Genomic DNA, 16,490 nt, shown 5'->3' on the forward strand with positions numbered 1-16,490 from the left:
CTTGCCCAAGGTCCCACAACAGCAAAGGGACAGAGCCAGGATTTGAAACAAAGTCCTCTGACTCCCACTACGCTATGTTTAGGAGAGTACAATAGAACAAAGCTGGTAGATGTATATGCTGCCCTCAAGGAGCTCACAGTCAGAAAGAGAACTCCTGGGCCCATGCTTTTTGCACTACATGAGGATATAAATGAGTTGATTGGCGCTTGAATTAGGTGAAGCGGGTTTAGAGGGCTGGGAAATGAATCGGGGAAGCTGGTTGGAGGAGGGGGTGATTTTAACAGTGCTCAGAATTCGAGAATACCTTTGATCTCTCTGTTGTTGAATGGCTAAGGGAGGGAGTTCCAGGCTAGGATGGAAATGGGAGAGTCGATCGTGAGTAACAACTAGGGAGTTGCTTTGAGAGCTGAGAAGGCGAGTTGAGTCAAGCGCTTAGTACCTTGCTCTGCACACAGTAAGCGCTCAAAAATGCGATTGAATGAATGAACGATGGAAAGGAGGTGAAATGCAGCCGTAGGATAAAGAGTCTTCAAGCCGATGGTGAGGTTTTTTTGCTTTTGAAAAGACAGAATTTGTCATGTGAGGAGGTTGAGGGGAGGAGAAGACATAGGCTGAGCGATGCATTAGCAAAGGATTAGATGAATGATGAGGTATACTTGTGTTTGTGAGTGTACAGGTTTGAATGCAGATGTGAGTAAATGGATCAATTTGATGTATACGTGATGTGGGTGGGGTTGTTTTTCGTTTTATGGTATCACTATGTGCTTATTATATGCCAGGTATTGTACTAAACACTGGGGTGGATGAAAGGTAATCAGGTTGGACACAGTCCATGCCTCATATTGTGCTTTCAGTCATAATCCCCAATTTAACGATGTGGAAACTGAAGCACATAGAAACCAGGTCATACAGGGGACAAGGGGCGGACACGGGATTAGAATCCAGGTCCGTCTGTCTACCAGGCTAATTCTCTCAGTACTAAATAATCACAACAGTCATGTTCATATTCTTATGTTCTCTGATAATCTCCTATCCCCTATTCATTTTAGTTTCTGCTTCCTCAACCAAAAATAATACTCTTGATATTTAACTGCTTACAATGTTCCAAGCGAAGTATTAAGTGCTGGGGGAGATTAAGGATAATCTGGTAGAGCGCAATCCGTGTCTCACAGGGGATTCACAGACAAATTAGGAGGGAAAACAGGAATCGAATCCCCATTTTACTATTGAGAAAACAGGGGCTTAGAGAAATTGTCACTTTCCCATGGCTATACATCCGACAAGTGGTAGAGTTGGGATTAGAACCCAGGTCCTCTGACTCCCAGGCCTGTGTTCTTCCCAATAGCACCCTACTTCTACACAGTTCTAACCTTGGTGCTTCCAATAGAATGGAAGCTCCTTGAGGGCAGTGATCACGTGTCCTCTATAGGTTCTCAATAAACAGAATTGATTGATTTATTCCTATTCCTTCTCCCACAACATCAGTGTCTCTAAATCGAAGTCTTCCCTCCCTCTTTATATGCTTCTTTTGTGGAGAGCCCTGTACTAAATGCTTGGGGAGTCCAATACAGCAGTTCAATGACCTGGGAGTGAGCTCTCAAAGTCAAAGAAGGAACATGGCCTTGCAGGTAGAATATGGGCCTGGGAGTCAGAGGACTTGGGCTCTAATCCTGCCTCTGCCACTCATCAGCTGGGTGACTTTGGGCACGTCACTTAATTTCTCTGGGCCTCAGTTACCTCATCTGTAAAATGGGGATTAAGACTGTAAACCCACGTGGAACAACCTGATTAACTTGTATCAACCTCAGTGCTTAGAACAGTGCTTGGCACATAGTAAGCACTTAACAAATACCATCATCTTACAGAGAATCAGCGTGACTCAATGGAAAGAGCAGGAGCTTGGGAATCAGAGGTCATGGGTTCAAATCCCGGCTCTGCAAATTGTCAACGTTGTGACTTTGGCAAGTCACTTAAATTCTCTGTGCCTCAGTTACCTCATCTGTAAAATGAGGATGAAGACTGTGAGGCCCACATGGGACAAACCGATCATCTTATATCCTCCCCAGCGCTTACTACATTGTTTTGCACATAGTAAGTGCTTAACAAATGCCATTGTTATTATTATTAATTTCATCTCCTCCACTTGTCCGCTGGGTGCCCTTGGGTAATTCACTTAAATTTTCTGTGCGTCTGTTCTACAACTACACCCCAGTTCACACTCTTTGGTCCCTTGTAATAATAATAATAATAATTGTAGCATTTCTTAAGCACTTATTATGTACCTGGCACTGCATTAAATGCTGGGGTGGATACAAGCAAATTGGGTAATATACGGTCATTGTCCCACATGGGCCTCAAATTCTTAATCCCCATTTTACAGATGTGGTAACTAAGGCACAGAGAAATGAAGTGACCTCCCTAAGGTCTCACAGAAGACAAGTGACCGAGTCAGGATTAGAACTCAGGTCTTTCTGACTCCCAAGCTCGTGCTCTGTCCATTAGGCAGTGCTTCCCCTCAAGCCAACCTGTTTACTCTCCTTTGCCTTCCTATTTTCCACTGCTGGTATCTTGTTCACAGTTCAGTGCTCACAGCCCAGTGGTATCTGGGCTCTACTATGTGCCTGCTATGTGATCTTGGACAAGTCACTTAACTTATCTGTGCACCAGTTCCCTCATCTGAAAAAATGGGGATCTGATTCCTGTTCTCGCTCCTACTGTGAGCCCTATGTGAGATATGATTATCTTGTATCCATCCCAGTGCTTATTGCAGTGCTTAGCAAAAAGTAAACGCTTAACAAATAACACAAGTATTGTTATTACAAGTCCACCCTTTTCCTCCCAGACTAAGCTCCCTTTTCCTCAGCTCCCCCTTCCCCTCTGCATCGCCCCATCTCTCTCTTTGCTCATATATATATATATATATATATATATATATATATATGGACAATCTATAATTCCATTTATTTATCTTAATGCTTGTTCACTTGTTTTTTGTGTATATATCTGTAATTCTATTTATTTCTATTGATACCTATTTACTTGTTTTGTTGTCTGTCTCCCCCTTTCTAGACTGTGAGCCCACTGTGGGCAGGGATTGTCTCTCTTTATTGCTGAATTGTATTTTGCAAGCGCCTAATACAGTGCTCTGCACACAGTAAGCACTCAGTAAATACAACTGAATAAATGAACTGCCTGTTCAGAATCTTGTACCACTTATGAACTTGATTACTCACAAACCCCCTTAGAATTAGTGTAAATACTGTGTATACCTTTATTATTTACACAGTAAAATACCCCCTTATCTTTCTTCCTTTTTTCTATAGTTTATTCCGGTGGCTTTTTCCCGTTAGATTGTAAGCTTGTTGAATACAGGGATTGTGTCTGCTAACTCTTTGTATTCTGCTTGGTGTGCTTAGAACAGTGCTCTGGACATAGTCATAATAAATACCGTTGATTGATTGATCATGCCTACGACTTCCATTGTTCTCTTCAAAGCACCTACGACATTGTTCAGGCATAGCTGATTCACAATACGTGCTCCTGAGTGGTAGACAGCGAACATGTCTATCACCTCTGTTATACTATCCTCTCCCAAGCGCTTAATACAATGCTCTGCACATAGTAAGCACTCAATGAATATGATTTATTGATGGATTTATTGCTTCCTTCGGGAATATTTGGGTAACTCATGCTTGGGTACAAACATCAGGTCCCTGACAGATATTGGGATCATTCAAGTCAGAAGATGACCATTTCTTTTCCAAAACGGAAGCTGGTACTTCCAAGGATCCACCCCAGGGCGGCCATCACGTCCCGGTTCCTCTGGCTGTAGATGAGGGGTTGAGTGCGGGGGGCACCACGATGTAGAACACGGACACCAGCAGGTCCAGGGTCGTGGTTGTTTCTAATGGTGGCTTGAGGTGATCGAAGGCAGATGTCGTGAGAAACACGGTGCCAACCAGAAGTTGAGGCTGGCAGGTGGAGAAGGCTTTCGACCGACTATAAGCTGTAGGGATCCTCAGTACAATGGAGAAGATGGAGGCATATGATGATATGCCACGATGGAGACCAAGCACAGAAAACCCAAACAGGAACTAATGGCAACACTCATAACGACGGCGACGTGGTTCGTGGATCAGGTGATCTTCAACAGGGAGAGGACGTCACAGAACAACAGGGAGACAACGTGCTCTCTTATATTACACTCTCCCAAGTGCTTAGAACACTGCTCTGCACATAGTAAGCACTCAATAAATGCCATTGTTTGATTAATTGGTAGAGAGAATAGGTGATCCAAAAGTCAAGTAAAGGAAATCAAGTCTTCTCCATGTTCAGTATCTGTCAAGACCACCTCCTCTGCCCCTAAACCTGGACTGAGAGGAGGGAACGATTCGCGTTGGGAAATAGATGTGGAGGGGAGAGCTGTGGTGACTTTACTGCAGCAGTTTTTAGCTCCTGAAAAATGCCCCAGATTTAGCTTTTCACCTACTGATTCTTCAATGTTTTGAGATGCCTTACTTTGGCCATCAAGCAGCCAGGACTGCTGGTTGTGAAGTGGTGTAACGCAGGAGCTTAGCTTCAAGAAGATTCATTCTGGCATCGGCGAGACCGAAGAAAGAGAGAGGAGCCTTTGCAATAAGGTTCATATCACCTTTTATCTCGCGGCGGCCTGTCGATGTCCTGGCGCAAGGACAGCTCCTTTCCACGGGACATCCGTGGGGTATACGCACCGCAACAGGTGTGGGGCGGGCTTTTATACAGAACCGGACAAATGTGGCCGCTTGCCAAAGCCTTATCTAAGGCCTACATAAGTGTGGCGCAGTTAGAAATATGCGGCGCATGAGCAGAAAGCAGAGCAAGGAATTCTAGCTATTATAACAAAGCGAGGAATCCTGGATATCACAACAAAGCCAGGGATTCTGGGTATTGCAGTATTCCATGGACATACACTACACCCCTCCAGTATCCTCGCCTCACAATCTACACGATTATCTTCCACGTAGATCCCTTGGCGAGGAAACTGGAACATTGCATTCAGATACCCCAGCAACAATAAAGGATACAACAACATACCAGGATTCCCAGCGCTAAGCCAAGTACCATAAGGATGGCAGTATGCCACCCGAAAGATAGTGACTGCCACCAATTACCTACAGGGTCATAAGATAGTGCATTGACTAGCTACATCTCTTGCCTTAAAGCAGTTAAAACAAGGGACACGTTATGATGGGCATCAGGAATATATACACAACATTCGGTGTGGAAAAACACACACACACCGCCCTGCGCAGCTGCAAGAAGGTCCAGAGCCATACGGTTCTGCAGGACCACTTTGCGCATCTGGGCTACCTCATCATTACAGCACTAGTATAATCTCACATAACTGTTCAGGGGTCCATCCCATCGTTCAGTGCAGTGGCTGGTGGGGTAACGTAACTTGACAGTCACGGCAGGAAGCCAGCTTAAACCGTCCCAAATGGGGTATCCCATCCATGGACGCGACCGGTTCAACCGTCGGTAGAGAAGATCACCTATCGCTCGCGGAGTGTGGTTCCACAGTGGCATCTCGTCCTGTAAGGTCCAGCTTCGTAGCCACTCCCATGTTGTGCAGTTGGTGGCATCGATTCTCCATGGTAGACCGTCCGAAGCGCTGGTTGGGAGGTCGGAACAAACCCAACATGCTGACCTATTAGCCACCTCTGCAACAGTGTGGGCCAAATCCACAAAGACATTCAGCTCCTTTCCACAATTGTGACCAAAATCCAATCGGGTGGCGAACCCGTTCGTCGCGTTGCCTTAGTCCCTACCCGAATCCATCTTCGGTTACGTGGACATCCAGCTCACACGACTGTGCTGTGTCCTAAACATTAAAAGTCTGAACTATTTTTACTGCCCGTTTCGCTGCAGCGAAGGCAGACTGCTGGTTTGCACCCCAATCCCAGGGACCTCCTTTCCTCACTAGGCGATACAGGGTTTTTAGCGTCTGAGCCAGATGAGGAATAAATACTCTCCAATACCCCAAGAGCCCTAGGAATTCCTGCAGATGGCTCACAAGCGTGGGAATCGGGAAAGCCCGCACCTTATCTATCACGGCCCCCGATATTATCTTTGTCTTACCCTACCAAACAACCCCCAAGAATTTGACTGAGAGGCCAGGTCCTTTGACCTTGTCCGCCCATCCTCTCCCCGGCAAATGCTCTAGCAGAGCTGGAGCAGCAGCTTCCAGATCTGAAAGAGAGTTAGAAGTTAACAAAATATCATCTGTATAATGATATAACCCAACATTCTGGGGGACGGACCATAAGGTAAGATCTTGAGCTACCAATCCGTGACAGATTGTCGGGCTGTGAATATATCCCTGCGGGAGGACGGTAAATGTCCATTGCAGCCCCTCCCACCTAAATGCAAAGTGACCCTGACAATCTGTGGCAATATCAACAGATAAAAATTTATTAGCCAATCCAAAACATAATGGTATGTGCCCAATTCATGGCTCAGTTTGTCCATCAAATCCGAGATAGATGGTACGGCAGCATGCAAAGGAGGAGTCACCTTATTCAATTCACAGTAAGTCATACGCCAAGTACCATCCGGTTTTAGTACTGGCCAGACCGGAGAGTTATATGGACTTCGGGCAGTTCGTACAATGCCCACCTTTTCTCATTCCCCGATAGTACCTGTTATCTCCTGTTGTCCCCAGGCAAACAATACTGTTTAGTCGTTACCACTAAATGGCCGCTTGCCAAAGGCTTATCTAAGGCCTACAGAAGTGTGGCGCAGTTAGTAATATATGGCGCATGAGCAGAAAGTAGAGCAAGGAATTCTAGGATCATAACAAAGCGAGGGATCCTGGATATCACAACAAAGCGAGGGATTCTGGGTATCGCAGTATTCCGTGGACATACAAGTGGCCAATCAATTTTCTGAAGTAACTAAATACAAACCTCCTTTAGAGAAGGAGAAGGATAGAAGGAAGAGTTGCACTGTTCTTTCAAGCAAGAGGAGAAATATCAAACTTTACTTGAAAACTTTGATTTCAAAATTTACTTACAAATGGGTTTTCCAAATTTTAGTTCCTGCTGGACTTGCTCCCTCTAGTTATTTGTAGCATATCTCCTAATGTTGCCATCAATATCCCAAGGGTCCAATTCTTCCTTTCCTCTGATCCTGGTGCCAGATCATACTTGCCAGTTCCTCACTCACTACTGAGTCCCAAAAAGAGCGTGGCCTCCATGTTATCCTCAGCAGGATACATATGAAGTAGTAATAATAATGGTAATTGTGATATTCTTTAAATGCTTACTATGTGCCAGACACTATACTAAGTGCCTATACTATATAAGCAAATCGGGTTGGATACGGTCCCTTTCACATGTGGGGCTCACAGTCTCAATCCCCATTTTTAAAATGAGGTAATTGAGGTTCAGAGAAGTGAAGTTACGTGCCCAAAGTACCACAGCAGAAAAGTGATGGAATGTGATGAAATGATGTTAGCTCTTTGACCAGCAGCAGGCACATGATGGCCAGAGAAGGGGGTGAGGGGTGGTGCTATTTGTCTAAAGAGATATTTGATTAGGTAATGGTTGTTTCTGGGCACCCCTGTCTGATTGACCTCATCTTGTTAGAGGGGATGATTTAAAGCCTACTAATGAGTTGACAATTCCTTTGGAAGATTTCCCAGTTCTAGAATGCAATCTGAAGCAACCTGGGAGGGTTTGGGTTCTAAACCTGGCCGTGCCACTTGTCTGCTTTGGGACCTTGGGCAAGTCACTTCTCTGTGTCTCAGTTACCTCATTTATAAAATGGAGATTAGGTTTGTGAGCCCCATGTGGTACGTGGACTGTACTCAACCTGATTAGCTTGTACTTACACCAGCAGTTATTACAGTGCCTGTGTATACTGCGCTTTATTGATTTATCTATCTATCCATTTATTTATATTAATGTTTGTCTCCCCCTCTGGACTGTGAGCTCGTTGTGGGCAAGGAGTGTGTCTGTTTGTTGTTATATTGTACTCTTTCACGTGCTTAGTTTAGTATAGTACTTTACACACAGTAAGCACTCAATAAATACAATTGAAAGGATGAATGAATGCCTGGCATACAGTAAACACCCAACAAATACCATTAAAAAAATTAAATATTACAAAATAAAAAACAAACTGCAGCTTCTCACCTCTTTTTACCATGACATAGTGGAGCATATGGGATGTGGTGACAGCCAGTCAGTAAATCGTATTTATTGAGTGTTTTCTGTGTGCAGAGCTCTATACGTAGCACTTGGGAGAGTACAATATAACATTATAACAGACACATTCCCTGCCCACAATGAGCTTACAGTCTACAGGGCGAGACGGACATTAATATAAATATAATTATAGATGTGTATGTGAGTTCTGTGGTGCTGGCAGGGAGGATGAATAAAGGGAGCAAGTCAAGGTGATGCAAAATGGAATGGAAAAGGAAAGGAGGGCTTAATCAGGGAAGGCCGTTTGGAAGGTATGTAATTTCAATGAGACTTCAAAGAGGGGGAGAGTAATTGCCTGTTGGATATGAAGAGGAAGGACATTCCACGCCAGAGGCAAGATGTGGGCAAGAGTTCGATAGTGGGATAGACGAGATTGAGATACAACGAAAAAGTTGGCATTAGTAATAGAAGAATGAAGTCTTCAGGAAGATGCCAAGTGAGCTGGAGCCTTGTATGTTTTGAAAGGCCACTTTAATGGACACCATCTCTACTGCTGACTGATTCCCATTCTTAAATGGATGTTACCTACATAAACGTTCAGTGTAGATGACCCGGCATTTGTGGATAATATGTTCATCCATGCATTCTGTCAGAATTAATATATTAATTTTGGTTAGGTCCATGAAATACCCTTGCATAAAGGTTCTTTGTGGGTTTGAAGTATTACTTTCCCACAAAATGTGGTCACTGGGGGCCAAGGGTTGGCTAGGTGTGGGAATGGAACAGGGAACATCCCGGAATAGGATTCGTGAATCTGGACAAAACTGAGAAAGACTCTTGCCAATCGGTCAAACAGGAAGGCAAAGTTGGAGTGCGAGGCTAACCTTTGCCTGAATTTAAAGAGAAATCTGCTAAACTGAGAAAAAAATAGAACATTCAGTAAAAGCAAGTGGACTTACCATACATAATAAGACCAAATGTTAAGTAAACCTGGAATGGATTAGTTTTAGTAGGACCTGTACTCTCTTCATCTTTGTTTTTGTTTTCTGAACTGATAATTTTGCTTCCTGTTGCCAGGGTGTTTCACGGGCTATTTTCCTAAGAGAGATTTTCCTATTTGTAAGATTCAACTCTTTTGCCTTCTAGATTGTATGCTTGTTGTGGGCAGTGAATTTGTGCACCAGCTCTGATGTATTTTACTCTAGCAAGCACTTCGTACAATGCTCTGCTCAGAGAAAGTGCTCAATAAATACCACTGAATAATTTTGTCTATTAACAACATTATCAACCTAAAGTGCCCACAGATGCTGTCTCCACTTAACAAATGTGTGAAATCAGAGATGCAAAAGTCAGCCAAGCAAGTGATCAATCTCTTTAGCTTAAAATACACAGACAAATGAGCTGGATAATTTCCCTCCATAATTATCTGAAACCTTTTCTCAGCTATCTTCTGCAAATCACCAGGGGACATTTGGTTGCTAGGTTCTGGTGACTGGCAATTTGACAATGGTCATAAGAGGACCAGAAATGATTTCTGTTTTAGGATGGAAATCCAGTGAAAATGTGTTTTTCCTTCCCCGCATCTATTATCGTTTTTCTAAAGCAAAATTTCATTTGGCATCATCTTGGGCAAACCTTCAGCAAGGAAAGATTGATCATATTCCCATGAGGCTCATTACACAGAATGTTATGAGGTTCCTGAATATCTCTAGAATCCAGTTCAAATGTGAGAGGAGAAACAGTATATTTAAAGAATCTGCTTCAGGGCAGACCTAGGGCAAGGATGGACAAATCGAGTCAGGTAGAGATGTTTGTCACAGTCCCAGCAATATATATTCTTTCTGATTGACTTGGAAAATTCACCAAGTTTTTAGTGCACTTAGAAGTCCTCCTTCATAAAGGATCTAGATGTTCCGAGAGGAGGATCTTGAGCTAATATTGCAGAGAAAGATCGGCAATGAAAGGAAATTGGACTAAAATTAGTTTGCTGCTCAAAATCCGGACTTTACTCCAAGAAAAGAGATTTCAGGCCTGTTTTAGGTTTATCCAGAAGTCGTTTGGGTTCTTATGGAATCTCAGACCTGATGCTTTTCTAGTTTCTAGGATTTCGTATCTTTGGCGGGGATAAGGAAACAACGCTGGGAAACATGGTTGTGTCTGGAATGGTGTGGGCACCAGTTCCTTTCACGTAACCATTTTAGGCTTGCGCCTGTTCTACCTCAAGGACACTGTAATTGGAGCATGCCATTGCTGGAGTTGGGTGAACAGGGAACAGAGGAAGAAATGCACATCTAAGAAGGCACAGAGTGAGTGTTTGAATGGGTCTTTAATCACTCCTCCCAAGAAAAAGGCACACTTTGTTTTCATCTTGGAGAAATCGGGATACTGTAAATTGATCAATTTACTGAGCACCTATTGTGTGCAGAGCACTATACTAAGCACTTGGGAGAGTACAATGGAATTAGTAGACATGGTCCTTGCCTTTAAGGATCTTGCATTTTAGCAGGGGAAACAGATACTGAAACAATATAGAGAGAGGAGGAAAGAGCAAAAGGGGATGTATACAAGAATTAATGCTTGAAGAATTGATTATATAAGATATAGACATAGTGTTATGGAAGCTTGAGTTTGTAGTTACTCAGATGACACAGAAGTGCTGAGTAGGCAATTGAAGGAAATATAGCCTGAGCAGAAGAAATAACTCATCTGAGTAGATCTCTGCTTTGGATATATGATTTCAGTAACACTTTGAAATTGGGGAGTTTGAGGAAGTGTGGGTGAAGGTCTTCTGTAGGATTTGCAGAGGGAGGGAGTTCCAGGCAGAGAGAAAAACATGAGAAATCAATTCCAATGTTCATTCATTCATTCACTTGTATTTATTGAGTACTTACTGTGTGCAAAGCACAGTACTAATCACTTGGGAGAGTACAATATAAAAAGAGAAATATTCCCTGCCCCCAATGAGCTTACAGTTTAGAGGGGGAGACGGACATTAATATGAATAATTATATATAAATAAATATATGATTACAGATACATACGTATGTGCTCTGTGGAGTTTTCCATAAAGAGGTGGTAGCTGAAATTATGAAGGTGGGTAAGCACCAAGAGAGAATGGGCGTAGATGCAGAGATGACTCATAACCTAGCTTTATGAAACATGCTAGCTGAGAGCCCAGCCCGCACCCTCCGCTCCTCTGCCACTAATCTCCTCACCGTGCCTCGTTCTCGCCTGTCCCGCCCTCGACCCCCGGCCCACGTCATCCCCCTGGCCTGGAATGCCCTCCCTCTCAACATCCGTCAAGCTAGCTCTCTTCCTCCCTTCAAGGCCCTACTGAGAGCTCACCTCCTCCAGGAGGCCTTCCCAGACTGAGCCCCCTCCTTCCTCTCCCTCTCGTCTCCCTCTCCATCCCCACCGTCTTACCTCCTTCCCTTCCCGACAGCACCTGTATATATGTATATATGTTTGTACATATTTATTACTCTATTTATTTATTTTACTTGTACAAATCTATTCTATTTATTTTATTTTCTTAATATGTTTGATTTTTTTTCTCTGTCTCCTCCTTCTTGACTTTGAGCCCACAGTTTGGTAGGGACTGGCTCTATATGTTGTCAAATTGTACTTCCACTTCCCAAGCGCTTAGTACAGTGCTCTACACACAGTAAGCGGTCAATAAATATGATTGAAATGAATGAATGAATGAAGTGTTTACTATGAGTGAGGCTCAATACGATTGATTGATTGATTGATTGATTGAATGAAAGAGTCTGGCATAGAATACCAGTAACTGGACCGACTCCGGCTAGGGAAAATTTTAAGAATTTCTTGTCTAATGTTTTTTCCTCATGCCGGTGAAATCGACCAGCCTTAGAAAGTGAATTTATGAACCTGAGGCTAAAGCTAGATTATTGATAATATAAAAACTTTTCCTGGGCTTTTAGCTTTACTGGTCTTCAAAACTTCAAAAGCTTTGTAAAATGTATTGTATTTATATTGTTTTCTCTGTTCTTTTTGAACTTCTCTCCGTGTCTTTGAATTCTGGTACTTTATGACTCTTTGGCTCGGACACCGTCTCTGCCCGTATGAGATTCTGTTTTTGCCTTTATGAATCCTTCTGTGACTCCATTTATGACTCTCTCTCCCTTTGCTTCCCTGTTTGTGTGTGCTTTCAGTGGCTGTGTGAGGTTTTTGGAGGTTTCCTCTAACTTCCTTAGAAATCCCAGGTTCACCAACCCTTTCTCTCTGCTCACTGCTGTCACGGTGTAGTGGCTAGAACATGGGCCTGGTAGTCAGAAGACTCCACCACTTGTCTGCTGTATGACTTTGGACAAGCCACTTAGCTTCTCTATGCCTCAGTTACCTCATATGATCCTAATACTTAGGAACTTTGTAACATTCATTTCTTTTCCCCATATAACCATAACTTTCCCTCTAGTGCAACCAAGTTTGAATGACTTGTCCACAAATTAGTTCAAATCCTTCCAAAAGCTCCCAACACCCTATGCCTGCACAACTTCCTTTGCTCAACAGGTACTCACCAATTGCAGCATAAAGAAGCATTTCCTTTCAGTTGTTTTGAACCTAGAACCTTCATGTTGCAATGGTTCTCCCCACATCCTGGGGTTGGGGGATTTAGTGAACCCCTAGGAGAAGAGCAATGAGAAGCAATGTGACTTAATGGAAAGAGGCTGGGAGTCAGGAGATCTGTGTTCTAATTCTGAGTTTGCTATGTTTTTATGTTATTTACTGAATGCTTACTCTGTGCCAGGCACTGTACTGAGTGCTGGAGTATTTGCAAGCTAATCCGGTTGGACACAGTTCTTGTCCTATCCGAGCCTCACAGTCTTAATCTCCATTTTACAGATGAGGTAACTGAGGCACAGAGCAGTGCAGTGACTTACCCAAGGTCACTCAGGAGACAAGTGGCAGAACTGGGATTAGAACCTAGGTCCTTCTAACTCCAAAGCCCATGTTCTACCCAATAGGTCACATTGCTTCTCATGTCTGTTGTTCTCCCTTCACCTTAGACTGTGAGAACCATCTGGAATAGAGACTGTATCCCGTCTAATTATCCAGTATCTATGCCAGGGCTTAGCACCGTGTGTGGCACATAACTATTATTATTGTCATTATTATCATTTATTATTAAGTCATGCAGGTTTCCTATCTGGTTGGTGTTAGATTTGCAACTCAAGCTAAATCTTTATGAGTCATTTTAGAGATCTGGGAAATATTAGTCCTGAGTCCATTTCTGGAGCCATAAATGCATTAATCAACTGGCAGGTAAGAGAACAGACAATTGGGAAGTTTGTTATCTATGGAAAGGACGCTGATGTGAAGGCTACTGTATGCTGTCCCGTTTACTGTATTTCACAATTCGCCCAGGAAGACCCTGATTTTGGATGCTTCCTAGCTGCCCCGTCCAGTTGTTGAAGGATATCAGCAAGTCCTAGCAGGAACAGCAAGGCTTGAAGCTGGAGTGGGTTATTTTTCAACAGCATTCAGCTCCAAATTGCACGTTTCTGGTAGGAAAGAGACGCAGGAGTCCCTTCCCTAGCGCCCTGATTCAGAGAATCAAGGCAGGATAAAAATGGATGGGCTCCCACTCTAAATCCCATGATTTAGCACTTATCTACATATGTATATATGTACATTTATAATTCTATTTATTTATATTGATGCCTGTTTACTTCTTTTGATGTGTATATCTCTATAATTCTATTTATTTATAGTGATGCCTGTTTGCTTGTTTTGACCTCTGTCTCCTCCGTTTTGGACTGTAAGCCTTATGTGGGCAGGGATTGTCTCTCTTCATTGCTGAATTGTACTTTCCAAGCGCTTGGTACAGTGCTCTGCACACAGTAAACGCTCAACAAATTCTATTGAATGAATGAATGAATGAATGAAAATGTTTTGAGCTCCTTTATGAAGCATCGTTTAATCATCTCAAGACAAACCTAACAAGGATCATCGTTCTCTTTACCAAATCTGCAGCTCTCACTTGTGGACTGAGTGCCTATCTGGAGTTGATGGAGAATGAAAACGATGTGACAGAATTCATTCTACTTGGACTCAGACAGGACCCAAGTATGCAGAAAATTATTTCTGTTTTGTTTACAATCATCTACATAGTCACCGTGGTTGGAAACCTGATCATTGTGGTAACCGTAGCTTCCAGTCAGACTCTGGACTCCTCCATGTATTTCTTTCTGGCTCACTTGTCGTTCATTGATGACTGCTATTCCTCAGTCAACACACCTAAACTGATCACTGACTCCCTCTCTGAGAAGAAAATCATCTACTTCAAAGTCTGTATGACCCAGGTCTTTGGAGAGCATATTTTCGCTGGGCCTGAAATCATTCTCCTCACGGTGATGGCCTACGACCGTTATGTGGCGATATATAAGCCGTTGCACTACACGACCATCATTAGCAGATATCTCTGTAGCTCACTGGTGGCCTTGGCCTGGACCGGAGGCTTCTTTCATGCCACAATTCAAAATCTCTTCATGGCACATTTACCATTCTGTGGCCCCAATGTCATCTACCACTTTATGTGCGATTAATACCCCTTGCTGAAACTGGTCTGCTCCGATACTCACACCTTGAGTGTGCTGGTAGTGTGCTGCTAACAGTAGTGGCATTTGCATGTTGATCTTTATCCTGTTGATGATTTTCTATGCTTTCATCTTGCACTCCCTGAAGACCCACAATGCCGTAGGTAGACTCAAAGCTCTCTCCACCTGTGCCTCCCACTTCACTGTTGTCATCTTCTTCTTTATTCCATGCATCTTTGAATATATGCAGCACACAACTACCTCATCCATTAACAATGCTGTTGCAGTATTTTATATTATGATACCCCCCACGTTAAATCCCTTCATCTACACGTTGAGAAATGCAGAAATGATAAAAGCCATTAGAAAGTCACTGAGCAAAACAGTGACTTTTGCCCTTGAACAAGTGGCAACTTAGGAAAAGTGTCATTAATATAAATGAGAAAATCAGCTGCAGAATGTTCTTAACCCGCTTTTTTGGAGAACACACACTGTACTGATCAAGGGAAATTTGGTCGATTATTTTGATAGATTTTAGGTCAGAGGCCAAATGAACATCATTTCTTGGATCATTTGGATACCTTCTAGTTTTGGATGCTGTTTTACCACCATCCTCTGATTACTTGTAGCTCATTTATAGCCTTTCCTAATGCAAGCATAGAGAATAAAGGGAAGGTGTGTCATTAAATGATGAGGAGGAGCCTGGTCTAATGGAAAGAGCATAGGCCTGGAAGTCAGAGGAAATGGATTCTAATCCCGGCTCTGCCAGCGGCTTGTTGTGTGACCTTGAGCAAATCACTTAAAGTCTTTGTTGCCTCATGTATAAATTGGGGGTGAAATATCTCTTCTCCCTCCTACTTAGGCTGTGAACTCCATGTGATACAGGGACCATATCCTAGCTGATTAGCTTGTTTCTACCCCAGCACTTACTACAATAGCTGACTTGTAGTAAGCACTTAATAACAATAATAATGGACACTGCGAGAACTACTCTGACAAAGTATTCATTGAACACCGAGTGCACTCCACTAAACGCAGTTCATTTTACTAAGTGTTTGGGATTGGAAAATGTAAAGAAGCCATGCCTTCACTGCGCACTGGTAGCATACATTGTAATTCAATGAGAGATTCTTTTTAATTTGGGGGTGGTTTTACCCTATTGTCTTATGGATGTTGAGTTGTCTCCAACCCACAGAATCTCCATTGACACCTCTCTCCCAGATTGCCCCACCTCTATCTGCAATCGTTCTGGTAACATATCCATAGAGCTTTCTTCGTAAAAATACAGAAGTGGTCTATCATTGCATCTTCCTCTCAGTAAATGATTCTCCACTCTCAACTCTCGTCCGTGCTGCTGCTTCCCAACTCAGGTGAGTTTTGATATGTAGCAGATTGTCTTCCACTCCTAGCCATTGCCCAAGCTAGGAATGGAATGGGTAGGCCTCTGTTTGACTCTCCCTCCCATAGCCGAGATTGGTAGAGTACTGGAAATTCTCCACATGCGATCCTGAGAGGGTGCTTTAATAACAATAATAATGTGGTATTTGTTAAGCACTTACTATGTGCAAAGCACTGTTCTAAGCCCTGGAGAGATACAAGGTGATCAGGTTGTCCCACGTGGGACTCACAATTCTAATCCTCATTTTACAGATGAGGGAACTGAGGCCCAGAGAAGTTAAGTGACTTTCCCAAAGTCACACAGCTGACAATTGGCAGGGCCTGGATTTGAACCCATGACCTCTGA

At 43.1% G+C, this 16,490-nt stretch overlaps 1 non-coding gene across 1 annotated transcript; it reads right to left on the bottom strand.

Moving 5' to 3' along the window:
* Positions 1–16,126: 16,126 nt before the first annotated feature.
* On the bottom strand, positions 16,127–16,263 carry LOC119922485. Its single transcript, XR_005448650.1, has one exon. It is a non-coding gene; the product is annotated as a small nucleolar RNA SNORA7 (small nucleolar RNA).
* Positions 16,264–16,490: the final 227 nt, after the last annotated feature.

This window comes from Tachyglossus aculeatus, unplaced genomic scaffold (genome assembly GCF_015852505.1).
Source record: "Tachyglossus aculeatus isolate mTacAcu1 unplaced genomic scaffold, mTacAcu1.pri scaffold_102_arrow_ctg1, whole genome shotgun sequence".
NCBI lineage: Eukaryota > Metazoa > Chordata > Mammalia > Monotremata > Tachyglossidae > Tachyglossus > Tachyglossus aculeatus.